Source organism: Ixodes scapularis, unplaced genomic scaffold (assembly GCF_016920785.2).
Source record: "Ixodes scapularis isolate PalLabHiFi unplaced genomic scaffold, ASM1692078v2 PGA_scaffold2__306_contigs__length_199485367, whole genome shotgun sequence".
NCBI lineage: Eukaryota > Metazoa > Arthropoda > Arachnida > Ixodida > Ixodidae > Ixodes > Ixodes scapularis.
This window is the reverse complement of record NW_024609857.1, coordinates 70684358-70692170: the sequence shown is the minus strand read 5'-3', so window position 1 is coordinate 70692170 and position 7813 is coordinate 70684358.

The window sequence follows — 7813 nt, the reverse complement described above, 5'->3', positions numbered from 1 at the left end:
GTACAGCTTAGGAGGAATATGATGAAAACCATCAGAAGAAATAGGAAGACGTTTATTTGCAATGATGACGCTATGAATGAACGGCGTTTAGCGACGGCAAGTTATGAGCGTTCGGGAATTTATAAGTTCACGTGATTGCTAACTATGGACATGCGTTTTTGTCGGGAGATGGTGTTGCGGTGGTGACCTGATATCGGACGACTCGTGCCAGACGAACAAGCGAGTTTCTTCTCAGCGAATGGTAAGTGTCCAGTGTCAAGCACAACACGTGGCTACCGACGTTGTCGACGTTTCGAACACTTACCGCTTTCGACAAAAGTCCTGGCACCTGGGCTAACTTCCTGGAAAGACTCGAAGCCTTTCTTGAGTCCAACGCCATCATGCACAGTAACTGAAAACGATCCACTATTCAACCGGTGGGTGTCGAAACATATCCGCATCTGCGGAGTCATAGGCGATGCGTACTCTAAGTGGCTGGAAGTTTACACGATGCCTGCTACGACGTCCAAACACGTCATTGAAGTTCTACAGTCTCTTTTACCTACTTTTGCCCTACCGAAAATACTTTTCTCTGATAACGTGCCAAATCTTGCTTCAAACAAAATAAACAAGTTTTTAAAGAAAAAAAAAACGGCATCAGGCATCACGTTAGTGCACCATACCATCCTGCAACTAACGGGCATGCAGAACAGATGGTGTGCGAAACAAAAAAAAAAAAAAAAGCCCTTTCGAAGCTTACGGAAGAAGCAGTTCAGTGAAGAATCGCCAGGTTGTTGTTCCAGCGGCACGCGACGGTCTCATCTTACACGGTAAAAACACCCGCCGAAGCAATATTCGTCGGACGAAGAGCCACACCCCTCGATCTCATGATACTATGGCTTACGAACGAAGACCGAGAGATTTCCAGATCGGGAGTAATTGCAGTTTATTCGGTCGGACAACTCGTTTACGTAAGGAATTTCAGCGGAAGTCGGGCCTTCCATGTAAAACTTGAGTACAAAAGGCTCTATGTTGGTTGACCAGAAGGTGTTATCTCTCTGAATACGTTGGATATCAATGCCTTTGAGTGTAAATATAACTAAATCACAAAACTCTCTGTGTGTTGTGTAACTGCCCTTGTATTTCATAGTAGAAGCTATGGTGGTGATTTGGACCTTTCACAGCAGGCTCCTTTATCTTATTTTTCGCCTCATACTCCTTTGCGGTTTAAGTATGCTTCAAGAATCTTTTGGAACGGGGACACTTTACGTCAATGAGGCCATTTGTTCCAAGCAGTCAATCAGGAAATAATGCTAAAAATCCGTCCCTCCTATTAACGAATAAGCCGCACTTCTGCACAGTGCAGTTTTCCTGTTCCACGTACAGTTGTAAAGCAGCATCCTCATTGATTCTACCATATTCTGTTGCGGGTGAAGAAGGTCTTTGGGTACACGATACTTGAAACAAGTCTGGCACTGTGCGTTGTGGTTCGACACCCACTAATGTCGTCGTCCTTATAGAGTCTCGTCATTTAATCATTACCTCGTCACCTCATATTGCTCTTCATCAACAGTAACTACGATAGGCTACCGCCGTATTACAATCCAAGAATTGAAAAATTGAGTCGTTCAGTCCTTCAAGAAGTTTATTATTCATATAAATTTATTACGTTACATTACCTCGAGACGATCGACGTCCATCGTCGATCTTCAAATACTTGTACCTGTATATAAATTAGACGCACAAGGGGGGGTCGGTGGTCGAATGCATGGTCTAGCGCACACCAGCTCGGAGCACTTGGATCGAAAGCTATCGCTGCAGAAGCCACCCCGCCCCTGCCCGTTTCGGTCTGGACTCTGGAAGAGCATCGTACCGGCGTGCGGTCGTGTATCACTACTGCGTGGTGCACGTTAAAGACCCCAGGTTTGCGGTTATACCGTACTGGCTAAATTGCTCATCTATACAGCTGAGAGTCAGACGCCCACTAAGGCGGACTAACTTCCGGCTGTATAAACATACACACAATAATTTGCAATTAGACGCATAATAACAAAGAGCACAGCGTGCCGCCTCTTTTCTTTGGATGCCTTTTTTTAAACCAGCGCAAGCTCGCGCATTCTCTCTTTTGAGACGGTTAGAACGGTCGCACATAAAGCCCGCGTTTCTCCTACCCGGCCGCTTCCTCCTCTCATTATGTGTAGTTGGTTATAATTAAATAAGCTATAATAATGGTGTATTATTCATATTTACTTTCAGTTTCAGTCAGGAAAAATGAGTTTCGCGGGAACTAGAGCAAATAAATTAGCTGCGCTTAGAGTATCGGCACTCTCTTCCCCGACAGTGTTGTGAACGCCGCCATTCTGGTGCTTGTGCAGAGCAGGCGCAACTGCCGATCGTCATGATCCAAAAGTGCGACATCCTCAGTATTAGATTCGGTGTTAGGAAGCTCAGGTAATGTTGCTTTGCTTTGTCGCACACTGTTTAAAGTGGAGGACGGAAAAGCGTTTCTTGTGATTTCAGATAAAGCTTCAAAGAACTGGCAACCATGATTGTAAGCCGCAATATGGCCAAGTGTCGCTACTCTGACGCGTAGCATATTTAATGACACTATTCACGCTCTTGTTCAAAAGGCTTGTAATACCTGGCGGAGCCATGACGTAAGCCCCGTGGATTCCACAAGCCACTACATTTTGACGACTGCCTCTTCCTCATTGTTCCCGGTTGGGCCAGTAAATTAGCTACAGTTCAGAGTAACGACACTTGGCCATATTGTGGCTTAAATTCATGGTCGCCAGTTACCTGAAGCTTTATCTAAAATCACAGGAAACGCTTTTCCGTCCCCCACAAATGTTTAAACAACCCGCGACAGAGCATTGCAATATTGCATCAGCTTCCTAGCACCGCATCTAATGCTGAGGAAGTCGTACTTTTGGATCATGACGATCGGCAGTTGCGTTTGCTCTGAACAAGACCCAAAATGGCGACGGGCAAAACAATCTTGGGCAACGAAGTGCCGATACTTTCAAGCTCATTTAATGACTCTAGGCATGAAGTGAACTCGGGTGTATTATTTTCCTCTTCGTCTTTATTGTTTATTGATTTCAATCATATCGAATAATGAACACATTATATTACGCTACGCGTGTGTAATTATTTGTCTTCGATTTATTAACCTGACCCAGTACTTAAACCATTCATTTATCGATAGTAAATCTTCCAATATATTTTTTTTAAATGTGAAGGTAAAAAGACACGGAGATTGATGATGATACAGATGCCAACGCCGCCCTCGGAACTTTCTTGAACACTAGAAATCAGCAGTTTGTCTGCCATCCGACAGCTAGCGCAACAAATCACCCAAACAGTTTTTAATTTTTTTAAAATTAGCTAAGCTCTACACCTATTAAGAAACCAAAGCAAGATCATTGTGAAAATTTAATACATGGCGATGTATATCTATTCCAAAGAATAAATGTTATTAGATGCCAATAAATCTGTTTTATGTCCAAAAAAGAGATGCGTCAAAAACAGGTAAGTTTGAAGGGCTCCTGGAGCGTTATGACTTTGAAAATGAAAAAAAGCCATCGGCCACCTTTTGGGCAACCATTGTACCCCTAAATGTTATAAAAGTTTTTATCATAGTTTAATTATTTCCACAGCGGCATTTGAACTACCATTACTCGAAGCACAAAAAAGTGTTACGTTTGATATAAAATATCTAAACCAAAAAATTTTACACAACATTAAATTTTTTTTTGCATATTACCAATTATAAGAACTACATCTGTAGCTAATTTCATTGCCCTAGCGCTTGTCATTAAAAACATATTTGTGCTGAAAAATGTCAATTTTAGGGCAATATTTGGAGGGATGAAAAAAACGAAGTAGTGCAAATACCAAGAAAGTGTATCGTTGCAGTCTGCTCCAACATCATCTTAACAAAACTGCTATATTGGAACCGTGCTATCTTTAAGGGATCGTTAATAAAACATGAACTAGCGGAGCAAGTGAGGGTCCGCGCCATCATATTCGCAACGCTACAAACGCGCATGAACAGTAAAAACCAACACATACATAACATCAAATGAAAAAGGATTGCATTGCGTTTCGAAAAACATCAATCCCAAAAAACAGTATTTAAAAGGAGATGAGTAATGACCTGCCAAAAAGTACCTAAACTGCCACATTCAGTGGGACCGTGGCCTTAATTTGCTTGGTTTTAGTTACACTTTTTGTTTCTTGTATTGCTTGCAATTGGACACCAAATGACTGAGAAACCCAGGAGAAGGTAGAAAAACAGCTGAATACTCGGATTCGTTCAAATGAGCACCTTCCTGCTCATGTTCAGTGCGATTCAAATCTTGCTTCCTAAATTATTATTAGATTGATTACAAAATACCATGCATGTAGATGAGAGACAACCGGTAAACAAGAATATATTCTATAGTGTTTGAATTTATTTCGATCACATTTTTTTGAAATAGGTGGTCATAGACGAGTTCTGTCTTCACCCTGTTTTATCAAGCTCATAGGGCTTGAGATGGGAAGATAATCGTCAGGGTAAGTAGACTAATTACTTCAAATATTTTTATTAACATCTAAATCATTTGTATAATAGGCCATGAAGGAATCGCAGCAGTTACTTCAATTACACTTAAGCCGGGGTCAGTCTGCTTATGCATCACACACACAAAGAAAAAACTGTCTACCGACTTTAGTCACCGATATACGTGGTTCGAATGCCCTGCACTAAGCTTCTCTTTGAACTCGTTCCCATGCGGTATTCGAAGCACGGATCTCGTGGTGACTTGCGTTGGAATCTGTTTGCAGAGTGTGTTTTGTAAAATGTATAAGCACTGTGACCCCAGCTTTAGAGGCAAGAGCACCATAAAGAATATGCGAAAAGGTAATGGTTTTTCTGATATTAAGCAATCCACTTTCGCGTTTTTTTTTTGCCCCATTAAAAAAATAGAGCTAAAAATAGCATCGAAAATCCTGCCAACAATGATGCTTGGAAGAGTGATGTCGATATTTAAATAATGTCGTTACGTTCACAGCAGCGTGTCTTTGTATAGGTGCTGCGACGACGCGTGACAACTTTACCTAAACGACTACGACTCTCTTTCAACCGTCATTTTGGGCACGGTGTGACCACCTAGAATTACAAAGACCTCTCTACTACCTCCTCTCCACATAGCGTGACGACAGCCGATATGTCCGGCTTCTCCCGTCATCTCGAAACGGCTCGACAAATCCGAGCGGCTGTGTAAGCTCTAGCCTGCTCGCCCAGACGGTTCGTCCTTCGTCAAATACGTCGTCATATTCATGGAATACGTAGGCCTCGGAGATACAAGGTGTTTAATATCTGCACAAAGCTTAGAACGTCCAAATCGTTGCGTGTTTCGAAGGGGTTCGTCGTCGTCTTTCCCTTAGTGAGCTCTCGTGCTCAGCAAGATTCGAACACTAGCCCTATCAGTTAGGGTTTAGTCATTTATACAATACACGTAGAAATACCGTCACAAACAAAGTTACACACAACTAAACAGTAACGTAGCTGCAAACGGTAATTTCTCAAGAGATATTACTGTCCGCAAGTCGAACAAACGGGGCCTCATCGAAACTGTATCCTAAAGTCTCAAATTCCTTTCCGTGAAGGTAACTATACTCTGTTTCATCTAATGATTTACCGCAGAAAAAGCTACAAGCAGAAGCTCCTACTGTAGGGCACATCTCGGCGGCACAAGCTCTCGTGCGTTAAGAGCAGCTCCCAACGCTATGAGCTCGCGCTTCTAGCCTTCTCTGCGGTACAACATAAGGTCAAACGGAGTATAGGGGCCCACGCTTCTTGCCCATTTCTTCCACACCACAGTACACATCACAGCACAAAATGTTACGGACGAATCACCCCTGATTGTGTCAGAAATCATTTCAAACTGAGAAACGAATTCGACAGAACGCTCAAAGCAATTGTCTTTACCGCCATTGCCGAACGAGTAAAAAATAGAGATGCAAGGCGGCCAGTCCCATAGTGTGATGCCATAGGAAGAGCGGTGTGCCCTTTGAGTCTAGGTTGTGCTGGCTTGATGCACTTTTTTGCGTGCAATTTTTAAAACATGCGAAAAACCCCGATTTATTGATTAATATCTGCGAAACCATTACGTTTTCGGAAATCCTTTAAATTAATCTGGCCTTTAATTGCAATTTCCTTCAATACAGCAATTCCTACATGACCCTCAAAACTAGTAATGAACGAATTAAATAACAATGTTCAGCTAATTAGTCAACTTAACATGACGATTATTTCCTACTTTAATGTCCGCAAAGCCTGATAAATACATGGTAAAAACGACAGTCGTCTAACACTCAGGCCCCCTTTTTTTAACATTTTCGAATAGAAATAAAACTTGCGGTATATTTTTGTAAAGCTTGGAATATAATAATTTAGTAAAACTGGTAACTGATAAATTACGAAATAAATCACGATTCATATCTTTTTGAATTTTATTCGCCAACATGAAGGACAGCGTGCGCGTGCATAGCTACAATTGCCGCTTGAGGTGCAGGAGAGCACGGGCGTACACATATTTCGTCTGCACTCTTCAGAAAGTTGTTGGCAAGCAATTATTGGAAACGTTGTTTATTTAGATGGTAGGAATAAAATATTGCTGTGTTGGTTATACTCTAGTTGCCGAGTACTCGCGACCCCAGTGAAATCAACACGCCCCGTAGCAGCAGCCTCGAGAAGCTCCAAAAGTGGTCCTTTCGCTACGACCGTGTGCTCTTGCTGCTTGGTTCTTGTCGAAAACAGTTTCACGCGCTTCTTGAAATCAACTAAAATATTACTATTCAATGATGCCACAACAAAATAAGGGATGAACAAGAACGTTAGCTTAATGGTGAGCAATATCCTTCATCCGAGAGATGAAAATAAACACACCGCAACATATCGTCCTATCCTAACCTTTAATGCGCAAGAGACGTCACGCCTCCACTTGGAGAGCTTAAGATAGCCTTAGTTTTATTTTAAATTGTACATCTAATAAGCTGCTGTTAAGTATGTAGAACTAAGTTAGCCGTAGGTTTAGAAAGAGTTATATACGTAAAAACAGGGGACGGGATTGGCGATAAAAATTCCTCCCTTGAATATCATATAAATGCTTTAGTTAGACAATCTGCTTTGTTTTTATCTGTTCCTAACAACATTGGTTTAGGCGTCATGAGAGTTTTATAAGGCTATCCAGCCTTTTAGCTCTTGTGTAACAGAAGAGGTGTTCAGCCCCCTTCCCCCTCCCCCTCCCTCCTTCTTGATAGCCTTAGTGGAACGAAATGCGAAAAGACAAGGACAGAGTAAGTGACACAACACGAAGCACTTCATGTTGTGTCACTTACGGCGCATTTTGCGAAAAAGTAATCATGTACCAACTGGCCCATCTGTCACTATTGATTAGTGGAACGTCGTGTGGGGCACAGAACCGTAGAGCGAAAGAGCGTTAACATTTGGCTAAGCTCTGACTCTATCTTGGTTTTGTTAACTAAATGGAATTTAATCTTTGATAACGTAGAGCTATGAGGATCAAAACTGTCATGTCTACAGTCAGGTAGGTCTAAGTATTGTTTGTGTCCTGAAAATGCAAACGCGATAAGGTACATTTGTGGGCGGGACTGTCTTTAACTCTTCCCAGGGCGTGCTTCTCTCAACAAGGAACCAGGAAACCACAAACCGGAGCAAGGAACGCACGCGGTTTGTAAATAGTAAAAGGTCAAAGATCGGTTTTTTAGGACTTCATGCTACAAGGGCATTATTACTTTATGGCTTTTCTTGGAATTTATGATT